The sequence below is a fragment of the Schistocerca americana genome, chromosome 4 (genome assembly GCF_021461395.2).
Source record: "Schistocerca americana isolate TAMUIC-IGC-003095 chromosome 4, iqSchAmer2.1, whole genome shotgun sequence".
Taxonomy (NCBI): domain Eukaryota; kingdom Metazoa; phylum Arthropoda; class Insecta; order Orthoptera; family Acrididae; genus Schistocerca; species Schistocerca americana.
The window spans coordinates 477,534,446-477,561,223 of NC_060122.1; positions in this window are offsets into that span (position 1 = coordinate 477,534,446).

Consider the following 26,778-nt stretch of genomic DNA (forward strand, 5'->3'; position numbering starts at 1 on the left):
AGGATATAAGATGAACTTCAACAAAAGCAAAACGAGGATAATGGACTGTAGTCGAATTAAGTCGGCTGATGCTGAGGGAATTAGATTAGGAAGTGAGAGACTTAAAGTAGTAAAGGAGTTTTGCTATTTGGGGAGCAAAATAACTGATGATGGTCGAAGTAGAGAGGATATAAAATGTAGACTGGAAATGGCAAGGAAAGCGTTTCTAAAGAAGAGAAATTTCTTAACATCGAGTATAGATTTAAGTGTCAGGAAGTCGTTTCTGAAAGTATTTGTATGGAGTGTAGCCATGTATGGAAGTGAAACATAGACGATAAATAGTTTGGACAAGAAGAGAATAGAAGCTTTCGAAATGTGGTGCTACAGAAGAATGCTGAAGATTAGATGGGTAGATCACACAACTAATGAGGAGGTATTGATTAGAATTGGGGAGGAGTTTGTGGCACAACTTGATCAGAAGAAGGGATCGCTTGATAGGACATGTTCTGAGGCATCAAGGGATCACCAATTTAGTATTGGAGGGCAGCGTGGAGGGTAAAAATCGTAGAGGGTGACCAAGAGATGAATACACTAAGCAGATTCAGAAGGATGTAGGCTGCAGTACGTAATGGGAGATGAAGAAGCTTGCACAGGATAGAGTAGTATGGAGAGCTGCACCAAACCAGTCTCAAGACTGAAGAGCAAAACAACAACAACTGGTTAAGAAATACGAGCGTAGACCTCTCAGACGTTTCAGTGTGAGTAAGTAGTAGCTTCACAGAAGCATTAACTTTTACACTCAGCGACGTAAACAAGTTAGTTTATGTAAACTTGGAGTCCCCCTGCAGAATTCCACGCTACATGTATCGTGTACTAGGATGGTAGTTACATACTTGTACGCTTGGGGCGCTGGTGTGACCTTGTATAAGCCTGGTGTGTTTTGTGATACCGGCCTTGATGTGCCAACACGCCTAGCGTAGAATCTCATTGGTGTTGCTCTCGTTCGATACTCAGTCACTGTGACTCAACTCTCATTTGACGACCAATTCGACGGGTTTGGTCGTTGCGAAGTTTTGCGGTGCTGGCCGAATTTACGCTTACAGCTCATAATGGACAACACCTTGACCTATTTTCCTATTATACTTGTTGTCTGTTTAACCTACGTATTGTGCTTGATAAACGAACCGTACTACAATTCAACAGAATTTCTTCAGTTTGCCACTTTTATTCAACAAATCTTTGTATGAAGTGTCTGTTCTTTTTAAACAATTTTTCAAAACACAACATCCTTTGTAACTCTCCGTGGCTCTTATACCGTCCCCCTCTATAGTTTTGAAGACATTTCAATAGTATACATTGCACGTTAAGAGATCGCTCACGAATTTCACCACTACCGTACCCTGGAATCTGTTATAATTGCAAATATCTTCTTTAATCTGCATGTATCACCTCCAGCACCATGCTTTTCGTAGCTTTCCTTTACTCTTTATTATTATCAATGTTCGATTTACTCTTTTGCCCTGTCTTCTTAGCAACCTTCACTTCCAGAAAGAGAATTTAGAGGGTAACGATGGTTGCGTGAGAGATCCGCGAACATCAGAGGTGTATCAACATGCAAGTGAAACACAAGTGTACTTCGTAGTAAATGTGGGCAGAACATAGAGTTACATCTGACTATCTTCTTCCCTTTCCTTTTTGCAATTGGTCGAGCGGTTCTAGGAGCTTTAGTCCTGAACGACGAGGTTGCTACGGTCGCAGGTTCGTGATGTGATGTCCTTAGGTTACTTACGTTTAAGTAGTTTTAAGTCTAGGAGACTAATGACCTAAGATGTTAAGTCCCATAGTGCTTGGAGCCATTTGAACAATTTGAACAATTTTGCACTGTCTTGCACTTATCTTTAATTACTTTCCATGTTCCGGCTGTCTCCAGTCTTAAAGCGTACTTATTCAAAACACGGCTGTTGATTAAAGAAGGCTATAAATTCATAGATAAATGTTGCAAAACTTGTTTTCAAGGTTTCAGCTTTCCGTGTCTTCTTTTACTGTAACTGTCTTCCATAATGACATCTTTCATACTTTCGGCATCTGTTTTATCTACTTGTCCGGCATCTTCACTAGAATTTACCTTGTTTGTTTTCTGTCACATCTGGAACCTTGGAGGTTTTCCTCATGATACAAGCAATAGTATGTGTACAATATTTATAGAATGTGCAGTGTTTGGTGTTGTTTTTTGTTGTGATCTCCAGTCCTGAGACTGGTTTGATGCAGCTCTCCATGCCACACTATCCTGTGCAAGCTTCTTCATCTCCAAGTACCTACTGCAGCCTACATCCTTCTGAATCTGCTTAGTGTATTCATCTCTTGGTCTCCCTCTACGAATTTTACCCTCCACGCCACCCTCCAATACTAAATTGGAGATCCCTTGATGCCTCAGAACATGTCCTACCAAGCGATCCCTTCTTCTGGTCAAGTTGGGCCAATTCTAATCAATAATTCCTCATTAATTATGTGATCTATCCATCTAATCTTCAACATTCTTCTGTAGCACCACATTTCGAAAGCTTCTATTCTCTTCTTGTCCAAACTATTTATTGTCTATGTTTCACTTCCATACATGGCTACACTCCATACAAATACTTTCAGAAACGACTTCCTGACACTTAAATCTATACTGAATGTTAACAAATTTCTCTTCTTCAGAAACGCTTTCCTTGCCATTGCCAGTCTACATTTCACATCCTCTCTACTTCGACCATCATCAATTATTTTGCTCCCCAAATAGCAAAACTCCTTTACTACTTTAAGTGTCTCATTTCCTAATCTAATTCCCTCAGCATCAGTTGACTTAATTCGACTACATTTCATTATCCTTGTTTTGCTTTTGTTGATGTTCATCTTAGAACTTCCTTTCATGACACTGTCCATTCCGTTCAGCTGCTCTTCCAAGTCCTTTTCTGTCTCTGACAGAATTACAATGTCATCGGCGAACCTTAAAGTTTTTCTTTCTTCTCCATGGATTTTAATACCTGTTCCGAATTTTTCTTTTGTTTCCTTTACTGTTTGCTCCATATACAAATTGAATAACATCGGGGAGAGGCAACAACCCTGTCTCACTAGCTTCCCAACTACTGCTTCCTTGTCATCTCCCTCGACTCTTATAACTGCCATCTGGTTTCTGTACAAATTGTAAATAGCCTTTCGCTCCCTGTATTTTACCCCTGCCACCTTCAGAATTTGAAAGAGAGTATTCCAGTCAACATTGTCAAAAGCTTTCTCTAAGTTTACAAATGCTAGACACGTAGGTTTGCCTTTCCTTAATGTTTCATCTAAGATAAGTCGTAGGGTCAGTATTGCCTCACGTGTGCCAACATTTCTACGGAATCCAAACTGATCTTCCCCGAGGTCGGCTTCTACCAGTTTTTCCATTCGTCTGTAAACAATTCGCGTTAGTATTTTGCAGCAGTGATTTATTAAACTGATAGTTCGGTAATTTTCACATCTGTCAACACCTGCTTTCTTTGGGATTTGAATTATTATATTCTTCTTGAAGTCTGAGGGAATTTCGCCTGTCTCATACATCTTGCTCACCAGATGGTAGAGTTATGTCAGGACTGGCTCTCCCAAGGCTGTCAGTAGTTCCAATGGAATGTTGTCTACTCCTGGGGCCTTGTTTCGACTTAGGTCTTTCAGTGCTCTGTCAAACTCTTCTCGCAGTATCATATCTCCCATTTCATTTCATCTACGTCCTCTTCCATTTCCATAATATTGTCCTTAAGAACATCGCCCCTGTATAGACCCTCTATATACTCCTTCCACCTTTCTGCTTTCCCTACTTTGCTTAGAACTGTGTTTCCATCTGAGCTCTTGATATTCATGCAAGTGGTTCTCTTTTCTCCAAAGGTCTCTTCCATTTTTCTGTAGGCAGTATCTATCTTACCCCTCGTGAGATAAGACTTTACATCCGTACATTTGTCCTCTAGCCATGCCTGCTTAGCCATTTTGCACTTTCTGTCGATCTCATTTTTGAGACGTTTGTATTCCTTTTTGCCTGCTTCATGTACTGCATTTTTATATTTTCTCCTTTCATCAAATAAACTCAGTATATCTTCTGTCACCCAAGGATTACTACTAGCTCTCGTCTTTTTACCTACTTGACCCTCTGCTGCCTTCACTACTTGATCCCTCAGAGCTACCCATTCTTCTTCTACTGCATTTCTTTCCCCCGTTCCCTTATGCTCTACCTGAAACTCTGTACAACCTCTGTTTCTTTCAGTTTATCCAGTTCCCATCTCCTTAAATTCTCACCTTTTTGCAGTTTCTTCAGTTTTAATCTACAGTCCACAACCAATAGATTGTGGTCAGAAACCACATCAGCCCCTGGAAATGTCTTACAATTTAATATCTGGTTCCTATATCCCTGTCTTACCATTATATAATCTATCTGAAACCTTTCAGTATCTCCAGGGTTCTTCCATGTATACAACCTTCTTTCATGATTCTTGAACCAAGTGTTAGCTATGGTTAAGTTATGCTCTGTGCAAAATTCTACCAGGCGGCTTCCTCTTTCATTTCTTACCTCCAATCCATATTCACCTACTATGTTTCCTTCTCTTCCTTTTCCTACTGTCGAAATCCAGTCACCGATGACTATTAAATTTTCGTCTCTCTTCACTACCTGAATAATTTCTTTTATCTCATCATACATTTGGTCGGTAACAAGAGTAAAAACGTTTGCGGCTGTATATTTCACATTAACCTACATTCTTTATGTTTCCTACACATTACGTATGCAGTATTTCGAGGGTATTAATACAATTGTAATCGTAGAATAAATTAGATTGGAAATAAGTTCAAGTTATTGCCTGCTCATCTTAATCTTTTTCTTAGCCTCACATTGGACTATAAGATGGCTTTCAGAATATAAATTCAGGTAACTTGCTTAGTGAATTTTTAAAAAAATGAAACTAATTCTTGTCAGAACACGAATTCATTGTTTAAACAGAATACTTGTACGTTTTAGGGCGGAATCTGACTTGAACACGGCATTATCTGAATACACTGAGCTTATTCTTTGGAGAGATTTAATTTTAACCTTCATGCGAATTTACTGACCTGACTATACCCAGAAACTGAAAATCCTTTTATTGGATCTACAACCATGCACAATGGACGTTCCCTGTAATCTGTCTGCCCTTTATCTCGTAAAATCATACAGCAATCAACTCACTTGACAGGCTGCAGCGATACATATTTCTGTACCTGTGTGAGAAAAGAACACAGCTCAATCTGTTACAAATAGGCGAGATTTTGACCACGTCGAATATTGTGCTGAGAGTCTATGTAATTACTAAAAAATTTAGACTAAATATATATTGAGATGAAGATAGCGAAACCAATGGGGATTCAGTCACAGGTATTTGTTAAAATAGACATGTACAGTAGCTGAAGACCCAATGAATGCCTACGTCTAACTGAAGGTACGATCTGCAAGTAGATCGCTTTATAAAATGAAAGTCCTGACGAACAGGGAACATAAGTAGGCCACTTAACAATTCAGTTAGCTAAAATACTTGATAATGATGTTCATGACGCAAATTTCATGGTCAAGAGCTGTAAAAACAGCTAACAATGTACACAGGGTGATCAATCCTTAAGGCAACCGCCGGGCGGGGATTTTGTTGCCCTGGTGACAGCCAGCCCGCGGCGGTGGTTGGGGGGAATATATTTCCCATCTGCAATGGGGCCTTTGTTTGCACAGACAGCACGTATTTGTTAGGCGAAGCAGTGCACTGTATTGAGTGAAAGTGTTTCAAGTTAAATGGAAAAAATACAAATATTCTATTCGCCTAAGGGTATTCATGTATGATTCATATCTGCGTACAGATTCAGCGTATGCAGTAAGGAAATTGTTATAAGAGGAATTTCCAGATGTTCAAGTTGCTAATCGGAGTACGATTCATTGGTTGCTAAATAAATTTCGTGAAAAGGACGGGACAAATAGACAAACACGTACGGTGCTCACAGAAAAAACTCTGGATAACATGCTCTGGGAAGGTCTCCCATAAAATTAGTACGATGCCTTTCTCAGCAAATGGGAATTTCTTACGGCTATGTTCAAATGAGTACAAAGCTACTGAAGAAAATGATTGCAGGGAAAGAACTTAAACTAAGTGACAATGCAAAAAGTTTGCGGTTTTTGTGGATGGATTTTGAATAGTATGTATGACAGAGATATTGACACTCGACTCTTTTCGGACAAATCATGGTACCACCTACGGTAATACATTAATTCCGAAATATCTATTATTGGAGTTCTGAAACGCGTAACGTAATACACGAGGCACACTTCCATGATCAGCAAATAGGAGTTTGGTGCGACATTAGCTGTGAGAGAAATATAGGCCCTACTTCATTTTCCAGGAAACAGTTAACAGTGGAAGATGTGGGGAAAATATTGTGCTGCCTTTCTTTTTTTTTTTTGGGTAATTAACCGAGAGAGAATTCGCTTTCGCGGCCTTTCAGCAAGACTCTGCGGCGGCACACAAAGCCAACTTCTCTTTTCAGGATATTCGTGATGTTTCAAGATAGAGTTATCACTGTTAACATATGGCTTCCTCGTTCCCCCAATTTAATCCTCTACGATTTTTATCTCTGAGGCACATTAAAAGAGAATGTACAACTCAAATTAACACACTTTAGATGAACTTGAAACTAATATTCGCCAGTAATTTGTGGTCACTCCTTAGAGGGAAGCGCAGAGGGTAATGAGCAATGTCCTAAGCAAGGGTCAGAAATGCTTGAACAACAAAGGAGGGGGCAGTTCTAGTATCTCCTTGCTTAATATAGGGGAGTAATTTCCTTTTCTTTTTAAGTGTTGATATTATCTATGTTAGTTATAACTGACGCGAGAAACCGTACTATTTATACTGCGGACTTCCAGTCATCAGCGTAGCAGGCACAGCAGCCGACTTCTCTGGCCGATCGCGCGCCGCAAAAGTGGTCAAAAGTGGTTGCGCGGACGACTGATCTGCCCTGTATATTTCAGCCGTCCGATCACCCCGTTCCCTCGTTCCTAATCAGAATCGATCAATAGTTTTACCAATAGGTTGCGATAAGGACTGTTTAGTGAGTCAGACATTAGAGAATGTAATATCATTTACTGTATGTATAACACACACACACTGTACTTTGATATAATGAACAATGGAATATTAACCCAGAAACATGACATCCAAAAACGTGAAGAAATCACGCGATTATCAGTAAATTGGTGGTGAAGAATACATCACACAACGAAAAACGCAGAACTCATCGTTCAGATATGGAAAGGAAATTTGAAGGGCGCCAATCAGTTGCACTTCTGAAGAATTTGATATAGCCTAGCGAAATTATTACTGGCGTAGGTCAGCATATGAAACAAAATGTACACGTCTCAAAGGACAAACAAATTGAACACACGCCACATTGTCTAGCACATAAGAAAAGTGGAAGGAAGTCAGAGAATTACATGGGCAAATTATAGGAAAATAATAGCTAAACACACCTGCAAGAGGCACTATGAAAACATTTGCTGATCTTATAGCATGACTAAAGCGGCCTACGGCAACGTGGTACAGTTGGCAATGAAAGTAGAATGAAAACACACAATTAAACAGACGATGTATAGAAAAATAAGAGGCAAAACACTTCGGTAGTGTATGAAGGAAACAATGGTCTTATTAAAACATTTAAATAACAGTCTGAAAATACATATACAGAGGGGACATAGCGACCCCTGAAGCCCGACTAAGTTTAACTGTACCGATCAACTGCTCATGCGTCCTCCCCTATGCGCTGCGAAAGAACAGGTGTCGCTCCTGCCGGTTTCCGTTATAGATTTATTAAAAACAACTAAACCACTCACGAGCGGTAATGTAGCGATCCCATATACTAGCCCCCATTTGCCGGGCAACGATGTGTTTGCAGTTAGTAAATTACGTCAAATATATCTTAAAACAATGACTTAACAGGTGTAAATAACGCTCATAAGGACTGGGATCCCTCTTGTTAGAAAGTGTGAAAGTGAAGCGATTAGTTCCAGTAATATTAGAGACTGAAATTCTTCAGCAGCAAACTAGTTAATAGAAAAATACGATGAAATTGTAGAAAGGATAGTATATAAAATTATGCCCTCCAAAAATAAATTATAGACGGAAAAATAAGCAAAAAAAGATCAGAATACGTGCCAGGAAATATTTAACACGAACGGAAAGTGAAATACTTATTGGACGATAAAATAATCTCCGCTTCGTAAGTTTCTTGAAACTGTTGCCAATCGAAAACTTAACGCATTTCGCTCCTACTTGAAAGAAATGAACCTTACATTCGTGAACAGATTTCCAATTTCCCGTCTTCCACTAGAGACGCAGTATAGAAATCTAGGAAATTTGATTACTTTAAGACAGACTTGGTTAGTCAGTAGGAATTGTGAAGTGAAGATCCTTTTATTTTGTTCTTCGATTTCCTTTAGTTGTCTCTCATATCCTTTAAATCAAAGGCCCGTATTTCTATCCATCCCTGTAAATGGCGGCCTTCAAATCGGGAACAGTTGCCTCACTTCTGCTCTACGGCAAAGCAGGGGCTTGGCTCCCAACCAGAGAGTTTTACTGTTACGTTTTATTGTCAACACCGGCTGGATAAAGCTTCTGAAACTTCTCAAACTGCTCTGACGAGAGACCTGTGCGTGTACACACAGAACTAAAGATACGTTGCACAACTCCTTCGAAAAAGTAAGCAATAATCCTAAAATTCGTTGAGAGTAACTCTACTACAATTACCAGACGGAACACGGGTAGAGGAGGAAGACTGGGGAATATACTGTTAAGTCCACCATACACTAGTCTTTTCTCCACCTATGTGAGCGGGAGCTTGGTGTGGTCTGAGTTATGAAAAATGTTGGCACATTAATGGCCGACGTGTTTCAAACAATCACATACTTATACGTTAATAGTTACCACAAACTTCACTCACAAAACATATTGTGAATGAGTATAACACGCTATAAAGAAAGAAGACGGGAAGTAAGGACGTCTATGTTGGCCTGAACACGCGTCAAATTACTGGCTGGCAGCTGCACATGTTAAGATACAAGTGCGGGGCCCAAGACAGCCAACTAATCGAAATTCCATGACCATGAACGACCAAACTGTGCCTTTAACTTCGACTGAAAACCAACAAAAATAATAGGGATGATTAGGGAAGTTACTGGGTAACAGAGAATGTAGTAGCTCCACTACACAGCCCCATATACTTGCCGTGCAGCGTCTTATCACAAGTCTATGTGAAAAGTCGTTTAGTTTCACCAAAAAGCTCGGCATTTACCCATCCATATTAAATAAGCGGAAAGACTGAAGGCATTCCGGAACATATACAAGCACAATGAAGAATTTCCTTTCAGCTCCATAACTCGCAGTGTAGTCCCTCTTACGCACTCAGGAACAAATCTTTTCTCAGATTAGGCAACCAAGTGTCTGCTATCACAAACCTTTTACCGTCAATTCTCAGCAACGGAAGACGACGTCACTCTTCCTGACCAATGTTAGGGGGGAAAACAAACCTATCTCCTGCATGGCATTGTCTCAAAGGCTTTCCTGCTTCAGGTGTATCGATAGCGTAGGAAGTAGTGAGTCCGGCCGGAGTGGCCGTGCGATTCTAGGCGCTACAGTCTGGAACCAAGCGACTGCTACGGTCGCAGGTTCGAATCCTGCCTCGGGCATGGATGTGTGTGATGTCCTTAGGTTAGTTAGGTTTAATTAGTTCTAAGTTCCAGGTGACTGATGACCTCAGAAGTTAAGTCGCATAGTGCTCAGAGCCATTTGAACCATTTTTTGAAGTAGTGAGGGAAGAGTACACAGCATCACCTTTCGCTCATTGTAGACTTCTACAAACTTTGAGCTGAGCAATGCTTTCACACACTTCTTTAATTCGTATTCATCTGCAAACTGTTTGGATCCAAGCACCTTTTTCACCTTCGCAAACAGGTGAAAATCATTATAGTCGAGACGGAGTAAGAAGATCCCTGATAGGTCGCAGTACTGCTGCCATCTTCTACCTTTGGAGTGCAAACGGCTGCTTGCTACATCAGTAACGTCCCCATCGTTCACAAACTGCTTCATTGGGCCAACAGCCTATAAAATTTTTACTACCGCGTTCAGGGACGCTCGGGACATTCATCATTCCTCAAGTCACCAACAAAGGTACTTAAACACTACTAAACCTAATGAAGGAATTCAGATGCACAAGGAGGCTTCTGTGGTACTGAATTGAAACGTTATGTGCCTAGGGTCTCCCGTCGGGTAGACCGGTCGCCCGGTGCGAGTCTTTTCAGTTGACGCCACTTCGGCGACTTGAGCGTCGATAGGTATGAGGTTATGATAAAGACAATACAACACCCAGACCCTGAGTGGAGATAATCTCCGACCCTGCCGGGAATTGAACACGGGCCCCTTGGCATGGCATTCCGTGGTGCTGACCACTCAGCTATAGAGGCGGACTCTGTGGCACTTCTGACCTATCTCAAGTTATTAACCTCGAAATATTCAGCGCTTGAGGGGGGAGGAAAGAACGAAAATATCAAATTTTGGCACTTCAGGCGTTTCCCTTTTACTGTCATCTACTATTCAAGAGGCCAAGGTTCCCACAGAAGAACATTTCATCATACACTGAAGAACCAAAGAAACTGGTACACCTGCCTAATATCGTGTAGGACCCCCGAGAGCACAAATAAATGCCGCAGCACTCGCGGCATGGACTCGACTAATGTCAGAAGTAATGCTGGAGGGAACTGACACCATGAATCCTGCAGGGCTGTCCATAAATCCATAAGAGTAAGAGCGGGTGGAGATCTCTCCTGAACAGCACGTTGTAAGGTATCCCACATACGCTCAATGATGTTCTCATCAGGGGAGTTTGGTTGTCAGTGGAAGTGTTTAAACACAGAAGAGTGTTCTTGCAGCCACTCTGTAGCAATTCTGGACGAGTAGAGTGTCGCATTGTTCTGCTGGAATTGCCCAAGCCCGTCGGAATGTACAATGGACATGAATGGAAGCAGGTGATGCTTACGTACGTGTCACCTGTCAGAGTAGTATCTAGACGTACCAGGGGTTTCGTATCACTCCGACTGCACACTGCCAGCCGGCCGCAGTGGCCGACAGGTTCTAGGCTCTTGAGTCTGGAACCGCGCGACCGCTACGGTTGGAGGTTCGACTCTTGCCTCAGCCTTAGGTTAGTTAGGTTTAAGTAGTTCTAAGTTCTAGGGGGCTGATGACCTCAGATGTTAAGTCCCATAGTGCTCAGAGCCAATTTTTTTTTTTTTTTTTCACACGGCCGACATCATTATAGAGCCTCCGTCAGCTTGAAGAGTCTCCTGCTGACATGCAAGGTCCATGGATACCCGTACACGTCCATCCGCCTGATAACAGTTTGAACCGAGACTTATCCGACCAGGCAACATGTTTCTACTCATCAACAGTGGAATGTCGGCGTTGACGGGTCCAGGCGAGGCGTAAAGCTTTGTGTCGTGCAGTCATCAAGGGTACACGAGTGGGCGTTCGGCTCGGAAAGCCGATATCGATGACGGTCCGTTGAACAGTTAGCACGCTAACACTTGTTGATGGCCCAGCATTCCAAATCCGCTGAAATTTGATGAAAGGTTGCACTTCTGTCAGGTTGAACGATTTTCTTCAATCGTCGTTGGTCCTGTTCTCGCAGGATCTTTATCCGGCCGCAGCGATCCGGGACGTTTGATGTCCTACCGGGTTCCTGATATTCACTCGTGGAGTGGTCGTACGGGAATATCCCCACTTCATCTCTGCCTCGGAGATGCTGTGTCCCATCGACGCTGTGGCGACTATAACACCACGTTGAAACTCAATTAAACCTTGATAACCTGCCATTGTAAGCGATCTAACAACTGCGCCAGACACTTGTCTTATATAGGCGTCGCCTACCGCAGCGCCGTATCCTGCGTGTTTTCAAGTCTCTGTATTTGAACACGCATGTCTATTCAGTGTAATAAATGAAAGACACTATCACACAGAAGGCGATGTGGAATAGAAGTCTCATAGCTAGAACTTTGGAGCTACACCTGAGGCAGGCTGTGCAGAAAGACACCCTGCAGCCGAATTTCGTCGCGCGGTGACGGAATGGTGGCAGGCCGCCAAGCGCCGTAGGCCAGCCACAACAGCGCAGCGGGGGTCTCGCGCGCTTACGAACCCGAGCTGCGGCCGCAACCGGAGCCAGTGCGGCCCGCGCAACCCGACGCTGTTGGCGGCGGCACGATTGCGGTCGCCCTTGCCGCCACCTGTGGGCAGCCCAGGCCAGGCCGGGCAGGGCCCGCGGCACGTAGCGCTGGCGCCACGTTGGCCCACCTGACCCAATGCTCTCCCTGCTGCGAGTTCCTATGGGTCAACCCGAGCATTCGATACCGACCGTCGACTTTCAGCCTTGTGATCGTCGAGATGCGTCGGGTGAGGTAATCCGTGTGCTGGACGTTGGTTTGTTCTTCTTAGGGGTGATAATAGTGTCATTTAACGCTATTTCTTTAAGTGGTTTGTAGGTGGCGTAGTTAGTTGTGGTGGAGTGGACACTTTATTAAACCTAAACGTTTTAACTACAGATGATAAGAAACTTAAAATCCTAACCATTCAGAGCTTAAACGCTATCTTTGGCTACATGTTGTTCTGTCTCTTTTTTCAGAGTCGTAGTTAGACGATCGGTGTTCAATAAGTAGTGCAACACATAATTTTTCCCTGAAAGCAGTTTGGTTTTATTCAAGATTCCAGTATTATTTCCCTCTCTTTTGGCTACAAAATCCTATTTTTCAACGTAATCTCCGTTCAATACAGCAGCCTTACGCCACTTTACTGGGAGGAGCTGTATAGTCCCGTGGTACTACACTGCTGATATCGAAACCAACGCCTCGTTACATCAGTAACCTCTCAGTCATCCACGTACTGCTTTCTGTCCTTCATTGTGCCAAACAGATGGAAGTTCCGAGACCCGGACTGTACACCTTTAAGTACCCCAGGTGCCGGACGAGTTTTAGATAAAAACGTCCAGTTGTGCAGCGTGGCGTTTATTTCATATCCGTCAGTCACCTCGAATATGAGTGTCCGCTCGTTCCAACATTGCTGGAGTCACAGCTGTGAGCGGCACGCCGGCACGCGGCACATCGGGTAGGTCTGACCTTGTAGCTTGATGATAGACACCTCGCCCAACGACTCACCGTACATTTGTTCACTGACAGGTCTCCGTACACCTTCCGCAAGCGCCTATGAATATCTGTGATACTCTGGTTTTCCGCCAAAAGAAACTCAGTGATAACTATCTGCTAGGAACGCATCTCCGTCACAGATCCCATTTTGAAGGCTACGTATAGCCCCGCCACCTATCGGAACTTCAGGAAAGCAAAGCGCGGAAACAGGAATACCAGACGTTGTGCCACATTACGCAGTTGTTCAACCGAAAGCGGCCGAGAAAGAAATGGGTTGAATTAGTCACTGCATGCCCTTCACACAATTACAATAGTTAATACACTCTGCTGCGACTGCAATACAAGAGCATAGAAACATGGCCCCATCCACTCAAAATGTTCAGAACATCTCCAACAAGGAAACCAGCACCCTACCACAGTAGAAAGATACATAAAATAGTCAGATTCAATAACGAGAATCATTTCCTCACTCTACAAAAATACATCCAATTCTAAAATACAGTCACAGAGAAGGAACACACAAAAAAAAACCTTACACACGCACACACAGACACACACACACACACACACACACACACACACACACACACACTCACACTCACAACAATAACCCACTCCAGTGGAAAAATATAAACACACTTACACAGAGACCTATAGTAGATGCTCGCACTACCATCTGAACTGAACAATAGACGATCGCATCTCTCAATATCGAAACAAAGTACCCGAGATGGTGACGTGGCAGTGGACCTACAGAACACAAAAACGAAGACATATTTCATATCAATGAAAACACTACGTACATAAATCCAGCACACATGCGTAGAAGAACGTTAAGTACGACGTAAGAAACAAAAAATCCGTGAATAATGATAATTTAACAATTTTCCAATCCATGGCAGTGTGATACAGTAACCAGTTGCAAAGTACTGTTTGTAGCCATACGTTAAACGATGAGAAATATTCATCATTATAAAACAATATTCTTACAGTGGCCTATGACTTCGTTTGACAGACTGAGTATTAGTTTCTGTGTTACAGTTATGTTAATCTATTGTTCTGTTGTTTTATTTGGTCCTGTTGTTGGAATATACTCCTTGCTAAATTGCTGTCTGTATTGGTATCCTTCTTCATTGGTATCAGGCTTTTCATCTGAACTGTAAAGGGCTAGTGTTGTTTTCCATACTGTCTTTAATAGCTGACGTTTTTGGCTCTGTAATGGTTTCAGGTATTTCCGATCAGCTTGCTTTCTAAGTTGTCACTGGGTTTTCAGTTCAACTACATTAGTGAAGTGATGTTTTTTATCTACTTCTTTACTTCTGAGGCACCAGTGATATGGCTCGTCCGCACAAATTTTGCGTTTTCTTTGGTATTTGATGCCTACCACTGTACCGTGTATTTCGGCTGTTTCGTTTTATATGTTTTCCTATTCTCATGAATATAATATTGTTATTTTAGGTTTTAGTTTATCTATGAACAAAATCCACAACTTTTGGCGGTTGTCCCCTTATGTTCAATATTTATTATCAGGAATTTGTACATATTCGTAAATGATGTTTATATTTTCGTACCTTGGGTAGAGGTGATGCGACGGGCGCCATTCAGAAGTCATGTTTGGGTTTACATTTCGGGCTTGTGTTGCAGTCATTGGTCAAATTCTACAGGTGGCATCGAAGACTCTGCTTAATGCATTTCATCAACTATAGCTCCAAGTTAAAAGAATAGCCCTGCTAACGAGAAGTAATTATTGTCACATTTCACTCTCCGAGTCACTCTGTTACCACGATCAGCTTGCACCCCAGCAGGTATAAGTGGCAGTCGCCATTACAAATGACGTTATACATGCAAAGTAGACGAAGGAAACGCTTGCTAACCAACCGTGGCGTAAAGCTATCATCTCACAGGACGTGAATACGCACGTGGATCAGAAGCTCATGACATCACAGCGTGGAATTCCACGTTTCACCAGAGTGCCGAGCACGAAATAAAGAATCTAGCCATGTCAGATTTCTGCCTCGTGGAGAGCAACGTATACAGTGAAATGCGACAAAGTTTTACCTCACAAGCAGATAATGGCAGCCGCCATACTGTACGGCGTTAAAAATCGTGTTTGGTTGGTTTTAATTCCCATACAGTACGTGGTATAAGTTGTTTCAAATCATCAGCAAATGAGGCTCCCTCAAAAACGCTTCGCTTTAGCTACTATTTGCTGCAATAAAATAACAAGAAACTGCATATCGGTAGGTAAAGATTTCCTGTTAATGAGGTTTTTAGTATTATAACTTGTGTGCTACGAAAGAACACTGTTTCAATGCTATGGCACAATGTTCAACTATCAAAAGTACGTCTTTTTGGTACAGCTTGCATATTAACTATGACATAATGACTTTTGAGTCCGCGTGATTAGCTGGGTGGTAACACGCTTGCCTCCCATGCACTGATCCCGGGTTCGATTCCGGAGCGGGTTGGAGATTTTCTCCGCTCGGGGACAGGGGCCTGGGTTGTCCTGCATCATCGGCCGCAAGTGGCCCAATGTGGCGCCGCCTGAAATAAGACTTGCACTAGGCTGCCGAACACGAATGGGGCATCCCGGCCAACAATGCCATACGATCATTTCATTTCATTTCAATGACAATTGTAGTCAGAGACAGTCCTTAGACAGCGTCTGCCATATGCAGAGGCATGGTTGACATGTCTAAACTGAGCGCAACTGGTTTCCAGTTTCATCAAGAAGTAGTAGGTTTGGCTCTATCTTTTTCTAATGATTGTTCACTGTTTCTTTTCTAAAAGTTTCTGGGCCTTCCTTTTTCATTTAACAGAAGTATTAGCTCTGACATCGAAGTCATTATAAATATCATATTTGTTACAATTATGGCTGAAAAGGCCAATGACTGGACTGTATCCACAGTGGCGAAAAAAACGTAACTGCCAGTCTGTGTCTGGAAGTAAAGACAAATTACACCCTGGAAGTATTAGCTACCATAAAAATTTCTATGATATATGTAGCCCTATCTTTGGGCTGTGGACTGGCTCATGTTTGTATCTTGCCACTACGTATCTTTCTGAATGTTGGCAAGCAGCTTCGAAAAAAATTCCTCTTCCATTCGAATGAAGTTATGAAATGAATCTCGGTCTTGAAAGCATTCTGATGAAATATATTATTTCAGAGTGTTGGCAGTCAATGCAATATCGAGAACATGGCTGTTATGGATGCACAAACTGACATTAGACGCTATATCTTTTAATTATATTCAACTTAAGGCCGAAATTTGGACGCAAATTCAATTGAGTTAGCAAGTAATTTCTGCTACTATATCTTTCAGATCGTTGTGCAGCACTATGTGGTGTAACTCTACTGCAATTTCGATGTTGAAGTCATTGACGAGTTCAGAATCCTGATCGCGATTTTGTCCTCTTCTACATACACTTATAAAGTTAAAGCAGCCATTTTAGGTGTGTCTACTTTCTTACATCAACTGTGTTGTTTGCGAGCCACATAAACCCGACAACTGCTGCTGGAGAGCTCTGAGAGTGCCGAGAGCGCAAATCACGTTAGCCAGCTCATCCTATGTGCCGGTAGCGCTGTCTCCCATGAGGTCGGACGATCGGATATCATGAGCGCGGGCACGTCAACGTAACGCCGGAAATGCACATCCTCCTACTTCCATCTATTGTACTAAAAATTTTTTTCCTTATTTTGTTACCTGAAGAAATGACATTTCTGTGTCTTTATATATTGTAATTGTTTTACAATTTGTATACACATATATATATATATATATATATATATATATATATATATATATATATATATATATATATATGCATTTATGTCGATGTATAATTGGTTTGTTTTGTAAATATTATTTGTATTTTTAAGTTGGGTCTTGCCCAGAGAAAACTGTGCTATCGAACGATTACATCGACAGGTCGTGTGGAGAACCAAAGTGTTTAGGATCTTGGGTAGTATTAACTCTGCCGCGTGGAGCGCGGGCAGAGCAGAGTCTGGCTGGAGTAGGGCAGTGGAGCAGGTGTGTTGAGTGACGCTTCCGCGAGTTGCCGCGCTTTCGGGGTTTGGCAGCATGTAATTGCGCTCCACTTGCTACGATAGTCTCTCGCACAGTGTCGCGGACGGGAAACATTTCCTGGCACATATCAAGAGCCCGTTTCGTCTGGTGACCTTGTCGAGAAAAAGGTGCGCCAACGTCCAGCTTCTGCAACAGCGACGGCCGACAATAAGTGATAGTCGCCACCTCCTCGATCGACGACTTCAAACCTTCAGTCAACCGACAAGGAAGACTGAAAGCACGTAAAGTTTTAGAACTGTATGGCAGACCTCAGCTTTTCAAACTGTTCCATTTGCATCACTAAAATACAGCAACTTAGCATGAACCTTTGTTCTTCATTGTCCCAATTGCATTACCAAGCAAGGTCCATTCCTTTTCTGAAATGAACCCGAGTGTTGTTGAAGTTCAAACGCCAGCATTAAAGTAATATCATTCCATTTCACTGCTTTAATTTCAAAGTTCAGTTTAAGTATTCATAGCTGGCAACAATAACCAAACAGAACTATATTTAGATTACACAAGCACAAATTAAGAGTCCGAGTTTTGTTCCCATATTTTAGCTTACCTGTGACTGCAGCTCAGCTTGGTACATACTAAATTTTACTATTGTCAATTGTTCAAAATCATTTAATTCAAGTTCAAAGTTAAATCTCTTATTTCTAAATTGCGTAGATTCAAGTTGCTTTTGAGATGATTGTTGAGGTAGCCCAAGACTAACCTTATTTTATTTAATTTCGTAGTGCTTCAGAAACAAAGTTCATTATTAGTTTCAGTCACTAAATTGACTTTCAATTTTCCGGTTTTGTTAATTCTTTTGCTAAATTAAGTCAGAGTGTAGCGAAATTTATTACTTCTGACAAACATTCAGTTTTCACACAACACGTGTCAACCATCAGTCGCCACGCTTTTAGTGCTAAGAGCATTAACCTTCCTTTTTCAGTTATTATAGTAGTTGTCCATAGGACTGGCGACCGTAATTTTTCCCAAATCTCAAATATCTAATTAACGCCAGTTAATTGTTAACGTAACAACCGCACATTTCCTTTCTTTATTAATTTTACCCTTTTTCAAAATTAATTTCCACCAACTTCATTTGCATTTTTCCTTTCATTAGATGTAACCCTTCCTCCCTCTTTACCGACAGATTAACTTCGGTGACGATTGCTTTTCCCAAATTTCCATTAGGTACACGTGGTTTAATTGTTCACTGTCATTAAGGTCGATAAGTGACGGGGGGAAGTTACAAGCTGCCTTGTAACGTGTGTTAAATCACCCACACGTAGTTTTATGATTGCCTGCTTCTCCTCTCTGTGGCATTTTCCATCGAAAAGTCGTGCACATTAAAGTTAATGCGTCTGTAATTAATATGAGTTGCATTGCATTCGTTTGTTCAGCCACCGCAGGGTCGTATCATAGGTATTACCGTCAACAACAAAAAAGAGGTCACTATAACGGGCACTGGTCACAGGACGTCTATCGTATCGCGCAGTTCGCTCATAGGAAGCGCCATGTTTACCGATGAACAACGGGTTTTAATTGCTAAATAGTATTTTACCTGTCGCCATACTCAGGTGTTATACACAGAAGACGCGTTTCTTGGGAAATATCCCGACAGTGCAGTGTCAAACACTCAAGCAATAACTAGATTAATCGCTCGTTCCCGGGACTGTGGATGAGTTGCTGACAAGAAGAGACCTGGGAGACCGACCACTTTTAGGGGCGTTTTCCGAGAACCACACCATAGCTTAAAACTTTTTCCTCTATTTTCAAATTTCATGTTGAACTGGGCGCGATGAACAGCTTGAGATTTCGTCCAGTTGTAGAGCTCGCATCTTACCAGCCCGGTCACAGAAAGCTGGGAATAAGAGGTGGGGATTACGTCAGTGACTTCAGTGACTTCTGTATCCAAGTCACAATAGAAGTCCCCAGTAGCGTCTGATTATGTTGGCTGATGACTGGACTGTACGGCACACGTGAAAAACCCCTGGTCTTTGAAAATACGTCCGTGAAGATGGTGCACTGTATATGTAGTTACAAACCCTCGCATAAATACCAGTCTGTCTCGGAAAGTGTTCAGAATCTTAAGATTTTAGACTGTGTGCCGTCACAAGATATCACGCGACCTCCACACACTAAAACCCGCTCCACTGCGCGGCATACATGGTTGAGCAGCTCGGTGGCGAAGCTGCGCTGCGTGCATCGCGACACAGGCGCCACCGAGCGAGCTTTCGCTGAACAGCTAGCAATACGGGAAGTCCGATTTTGGACGGCGAGCGAGTGACCTTCAGGATAAAAGCTCAGTGGTGGTAGCGGCCGTTGGATTTAACTGCGCGCTGTGGTTGACATGGTGGACGGCAACAACAAGGAAGAGAGGGTTGTCGGATGTTTGCGATACGGCAAGACTGAGCCGAGTTTGTTTCAGGGCTACCGGGCTGGCTCTTACCGAAGTAGAACATGGAGACAGCGGAACTGCCTGCCTGAGAGTATTACTATACTGAGCTGTTCTCTTGTGTTGGAGGTCTGCAGTTGTTAGTGCGGTTTGGCGACCACCACTCACTACATATGTTGGACGTCGTTGGCTGGCCAGACCACCACTACAGCCGGCCGGAGTGGCCGAGTGGTTCTAGGCGCTTCAGTCTGCAACCGTGCGACCGCTACGGTCGCAGGTTCGAATCCTTCCTCGGGCATGGATGTGTGTGATGTCCTTAGGTTGGTTAGGTTTAAGTAGTTCTAAATTCTAGGGGACCGATGACCTCAGAAGTTAAGTCCCATAGTGCTCAGAGCAATTTTTTGAATTTGAACCAGCACTACAGGACAGGTAGCGAACTGTGGCGGAACTTTTAAAGCTGGACAGAGTACAGCTGTGCCTGAACACACTATGCACTAAACGCTCCTAATGATGGGCATCTGCAGCCGACGCCCAACGCATGTACCAATGTTAACACACGACATCGGCAAATACGACTGAATGGCCACATGGGCATCGGCATTGGTCGTTGGCGTAGTGGCAGAGTTCGGAATGGTCTGATGAATCCCGATACCGTTTTGATCATACCGATGGGAGGGCTCGAACCCGCCGTCTTTCAGGGGAACAGCTCCTTGACACCTCTACTGCGGGACAGAGACAAGCTGTTGGCGGCTTCGTTATGTTCTGTGGAACATTCAAGTCAGCATCTATAGGTCCAGTGAAGCTCGTGCAAAGCTCCATGATGGCAAAGAGCAGCGTAGACTGGTTGCAGACCAGGTACATCCCTTCATTACAGTCATGTTTCCCGAAGGCAGTAGCATTTTTTTCAACAGGCTAATACACCATGTCACATGGCCTTGAGTGTGATGGAGTGGTTCGACGAACTCAGTGGCGATTTCCTATCGATGTGCTGGATCCGCAACTCGCCAGATCTCAACCGGATAAAAGAGATACACATCTGGGATATGATATGACTGAATGTGGCGTCAGAGCTCATCACCTTCCTTCCCTGAATTAACACCCGCTCCTGAATTAACGGTAATTATGTGTCCAGATGAGGTATCACTCTTTCCAGCGACCCACCAAGGCCTCATTGCTTCCATGCCACGCCTTGTCGCCTCTATTATCCATGTCGAAGATGGACATACTGTCTATTACGAACGTGGTCATAAAGTTCTTGATGATCAGTGCAGGGATCCAAAGATGTTTTCCCACTTTAATATTATGTTGTTTACAAAACTTCTGCCCCCAATAGCTCGTATTACACGCGATTTACATAAAAACAGGAAGAGAAGGCAAGGTACCAACTGCAAAGCGATTACCTTATGCACCATAACAAACAACGCTGGCATACAATAAATTAATGAGTACCTTGATTTTGGCTCTCTGAATTTCAACTCGCTATCTTTAGTTCGGGAGCCTCATTTCTAACGGTCGTTAACGTCTTCTCACGTGGGGACTTCCCGCCAAATGTTCGTATTACTTGTCTCATGAACTGGAGAGTGATACGTGAGACAATCATTGTTACAATACCAACAATTCTTCTCGAGTGGTAGCGGTTTAATATACACTGTCGTGATAAAAGTCTTGGAATAGTAATATACACTCATACAGATGGCGGTATTATCGCGTGCACAAGGTATGAAAGAGCAGAGCATGGGCGGAACTGACATTGGTACTCAGCCGATTCACGTGAAAAGGTTTCCAACATGATTATGGCCGCACGGCGGAATTTAACTGACTTTGAACTCGGAATGGTAATTGGAGCTGGATGCATAGGACACTCAATTTTTGAAATCATTAGAGAATTCAGTAATACGAGATACACATTGTCGAAAGTGCGGCGAGATTTCCAAATTTCAGACATTACCTCTCACCACGGACAATGCAGTGGTCGCCTGCCTTCCCTTAACTACCGAGATCCGCGGCGTTTGAGTAGTGTTGTCAGTGATAATAGACAAGCAATACTGGGTGGAAGAACCACAGAAACCAATGTTGGTCGTACGACGAACGTCTGCGTTAGCATAGTGCGTCGAAATCTGGCGTTATTGGACTATGGCAGCAGCCGACCGACGCGAGTGCCGTCGCTAACAGCACGACATCGCCTGCAGCGTCCAGATTTCAGCTGGTAAGAGCTGACGGTAGGGTTGGAGTGTGGCGCAGGCCCCACGAACCCATGGACCCAAGTTGTCAACAAGGCACAGTGCAAACTGGTGCTGTCTCCGTGATGATGTGCGATGTGTTTACATGGAATGACATGGGTCCTAGGTCCAACTGAACAGATCATTGATTAGAAATGGTTATGTTAGGCTACCTGGAGACAATATGCAACCATTCATGGACTTAATGTTCCCAGTCAACGAAGGAGTTTTTATGGATGACAGTGCATCATGTCACTGAACCTCATTTGTTTGCGACTGGTTTGAAGAAAATTCTGGGCAATTCGAACGAATGATTTGGTCATGCGGATAGCCCTACACGACGCCCGTCGAATATTGATGGGACATAAACGAGAGGTCAGTTCGGGCACAGAACCCGGCACTGCTAACAACTTCGCATTTATGGACGGCTATAAAAGTAAGGTGGCTCAATATTTCTGCAGCGTCCATCCCACGTCGAGTTGTTCCGCTACGGCGGGAAAAATAAGGTCCTAAACGATGTTAGAAGGTACCCCATGACTTTTGTCACCTCAGTGTAGTGGTGTACAGAACAACACTGACAACTATTATCACGTTTTGCGGAATGACAAACTGACCGTGTTTCAAGAGGGTACCCGAGCCTGGAAATTCTTATTCTGTCCGCCGTGGGCGGTGTCAGTGTGCTTCTGGATTGTATTTACTATGCTAAGTAGTAACGCGAATGACGACAGCCGGCTTACAGGACTGCTGGCTTCTTGTTTGGTTTTCCCCTCCCTGTTAGCAGAGGTTAGGGTACCATATTTTACCAATCCATCCTATATGGACTCTACTAGAGCAGCTATTTTACTAGAGCGGTTATTGTTCTGATGTCTGAAAACATTGCTCAGAACGTGCCTGATCTGATAGCAGCTGGCTGCAGCTTCATCATGCAGCGACGAGTTGAAATCATTAATCGGGCAAGGAACTACCTACTGAAATGACAAACGACATTTTTTTAAATGTCTTCATTATTCAGTGAAACTCAATCAGAAGCATCAAACACTTTCGCAAGGCCTCTTAGAAAAATCACAAGTAAAAAATAAAATAAAATTAATTATTCAAATTACATTTCAGTGCCAGCGTAATGCAGCTGTTTCGATACATATTTCTATGAAGAGGGCTTGCCGTGCTTACGTCGCATCCAGTAACAGATAAGCTGGCCAAAAGGAGGTAAGGAAAAAAGGCATTCAGTTAATGTCACATAAAGTGCAGTTGTGAATTACTGTTATTAGTATATCATATGTGACAGGACAATGTCTCCAAATCCCCAATGTAAACAGATAAATACGTTGAATTCGCCATGAAACCTAACACTGATGCCATAAAAGTCTACATGTCCTGTCATCGTGAAATAGTTGGAGGCGTATTTCGCAATTGATAACAAAAGAGTTAAGTCCATACTCAATCCAAAATATTCTACTCTGCTATGGCGTCATTTCAGTAGGATGTGTACATGCACCGAAATAATTAACTATTCGGAAAATGGCTCTGAGCACTATGGGACTTAACATCTATGGTCATCAGTCCCCTAGAACTCAGAACTACTTAAACCTAACTAACCTAAGGACATCACACAACACCCAGTCATCACGAGGCAGAGAAAATCCCTGACCCCGCCGGGAATCGAACCCGGGAACCCGGGCGCGGGAAGCGAGAACGCTACCGCACAACCACGAGCTGCAGACAATTATTCGGAAGTACCTTTCACCGATGCTACATTCTGCATAATATAGCTGGAACAGCATTCCCCGTCAAGACTTCAAAACCCACACTTCTCCTGTGGCGAACAGTTGGCTCCCATATGCCTTCTGTGCACTTCACTCCACGGATCCGGAACGAAGCCTCTAAATACAGGGTGAACATTACAACTTGGACTGCAAATGTCGCGGAAACGGAAAGTATTACTGATTTGCGGTTTTCACAGGTTGGATTGGTAGTCAGGGCCTCGAACTGCTAGCCAATAAAGGATTGTAATAATACTTGGAAAGTCTATTTTTTTGCAAACATCCACTTTTTAAATGGAACAACTCCAAGTGACATTAAAAAAACTAAAAGTATTTTAAATTAGAGTATTAGTGATGTTTCTTACAGGATTCTAGTGCGAGCCGTTTACGAGATGTCGTATTTTGAAAAGTTCCTACACCGACAATCGTACAATACATGTGGTAGCAACCACTAAAGAACAACACAACACTATTTATGTGGATTCTTACCAGTAACGACGCAACTGACAAACCATCACAGGTTGTGTTACAAATGACCGTCAGCAGTGGCAATACACGCTTCCAGCCCGGTATGGGACCACTGCTGTACACGTGTTAGCATTTCAGTGCAGGTGCAGTAATACGTCGCTGAATATCATCGCAAGTAGTTGGTGTGTCCTTGTAGGCAGCGTCTTTCAGCATTCTCCTCAGAAAAGTTCTACAGGCGTCAGATTCGGGGAACGGGACGGCCAAGTTACAGTTCCTTTTCTGTCCAATCTGACGATTTGGAAACAATTCATGAAGACTTGCTGTAGTACTTCGTGCACGATGGGCGGGACAGTCATCATACTGGGACCACTGGTTCCTCCTAGTCTGCAGAGGAACGTCTTCTAGCAACCATGGGATATGGTTTGTTACGAGGCTTCATACATGTGCGTGTTCAGTTTTCCGTCTGTGAAAAACGGACCTATGAGCTGATGGTTTACACTCCATGGACACTGACGTTCCACCTGACGAAGCCAACCGGGATTGTCAACAGACCAATAGCGCTTGTTTCGGCGGTTTGCCTGGTCATGATTGGTAGACGTGTTTTCATCACCAAACAGGATACATGATACATCTGGAGTATACTATCATAATGCCAATATACAGATGTTAAGACGATTCTCATAATCGATCCGATGAAGCTTTTGATGGTGAGCGACGTGGTAGGGATGCAACATCTGTCGATGAAGAACGCGTAGGACACTTGCCCGACTCGTGCTACTTCCTCGTGCGAAGCGCAGGAGCTAATGTGCGGCTCAACTACATCGAGCAGCAACAACATTAATTTCCCCGCTCTTTTGTCGTCACTTGCCTTCTGTTAGTTGCCTAGGTGATAAACAACCTCTTTTACATGTTGTTGTTGTTGTGGTCTTCAGTCCTGAGACTGGTTTGATGCAGCTCTCCATGCTACTCTATCCTGTGCAAGCTTCTTCATCTCCCAGTACCTACTCCAACCTACATCCTTCTGAATCTGCTTAGTGTATTGATCTCTTGGTCTCCCTCTACGATTTTTACCATCCACGCTGCCCTCCAATGCTAAATTTGTGATCCCTTGATGCCTCAAAACATGTCCTACCAACCGATCCCTTCTTCTAGTCAAGTTGTGCCACAAACTCCTCTTCTCCCCAATTCTAATCAATACCTCCTCATTAGTTGTGTGATTTACCCATCTAATCTTCAGCATTCTTCTGTAGCACCACATTTCAAAAGCTTCTATTCTCTTCTTGTCCAAACTGGTTATCGTCCATGTTTCACTTCCATGCATGGCTAACCTCCATACAAATACTTTCAGAAACGACTTCCTGACACTTAAATCTATACTCGATGTTAACAAATTTCTCTTCTTCAGAAACGCTTTCCTTGCCATTGCCAGTCTACATTTTATATCCTCTCTACTTCGACCATCATCAGTTATTTTACTCCCTAAATAGCAAAACTCCTTTACTACTTTAAGTGTCTCATTTCCTAATCTAATCCCCTCAGCATCACCCGATTTAATTTGACTACATTCCATTATCCTCGTTTTGCTTTTGTTGATGTTCATCTTATATCCTGCTTTCAAGACACTGTCCATTCCATTCAGCTGCTCTTCCAAGTCCTTTGCTGTCTCTGACAGAATTACAATGTCATCGGCGAACCTCAAAGTTTTTACTTCTTCTCCATGAATTTTAATACCTACTCCGAATTTTTCTTTTATTTCCTTTACTGCTTGCTCAATATACAGATTGAATAACATCGGGGAGAGGCTACAACCCTGTCTCACTCCTTTTCCAACCACTGTTTCCCTTTCATGCCCCTCGACTCTTATAACTGCCATCTGGTTTCTGTACAAATTGTAAATAGCCTTTCGCTCCCTGTATTTTACCCCTGCCACCTTCAGAATTTGAAAGATAGTATTCCAGTTAACGTTGTCAAAAGCTTTCTCTAAGTCTACAAATGCTAGAAACGTAGGTTTGCCTTTTCTTAATCTTTCTTCTAAGATAAGTCGTAAGGTTAGTATTGCCTCACGTGTTCCAACATTTCTACGGAATCCAAACTGATCCTCCCCGAGGTCCGCTTCTACCAGTTTTTCCATTCGTCTGTAAAGAATTCGCGTTAGTATTTTGCAGCTGTGACTTATTAAACTGATAGTTCGGTAATTTTCACATCTGTCAACACCTACTTTCTTTGGGATTTGAATTATTATATTCTTCTTGAAGTCTGAGGGTATTTCGCCTGTTTCATACATCTTGCCCACCAGATGGTAGAGTATTGTCAGGACTGGCTCTCCCAAGACCGTCAGTAGTTCCAATGGAATGTTGTCTACTCCCGGGGCCTTGTTTCGACTCAGGTCTTTCAGTGCTCTGTCAAACTCTTCACTCAGTATCTTATCTCCCATTTGTTCTTCATCTACTTCCTCTTCCATTTCCATAATATTGTACTCAAGTACATCGCCCTTGTATAAACCCTCTATATACTCCTTCCACCTTTCTGCCTTCCCTTCTTTGCTTAGAACTGGGTTGTCATCTGAGCTCTTGATATTCGTACAAGTGGTTCTCTTCTCTCCAAAGATCTCTTTAATTTTCCTGTAGGCAGTATCTATCTTACC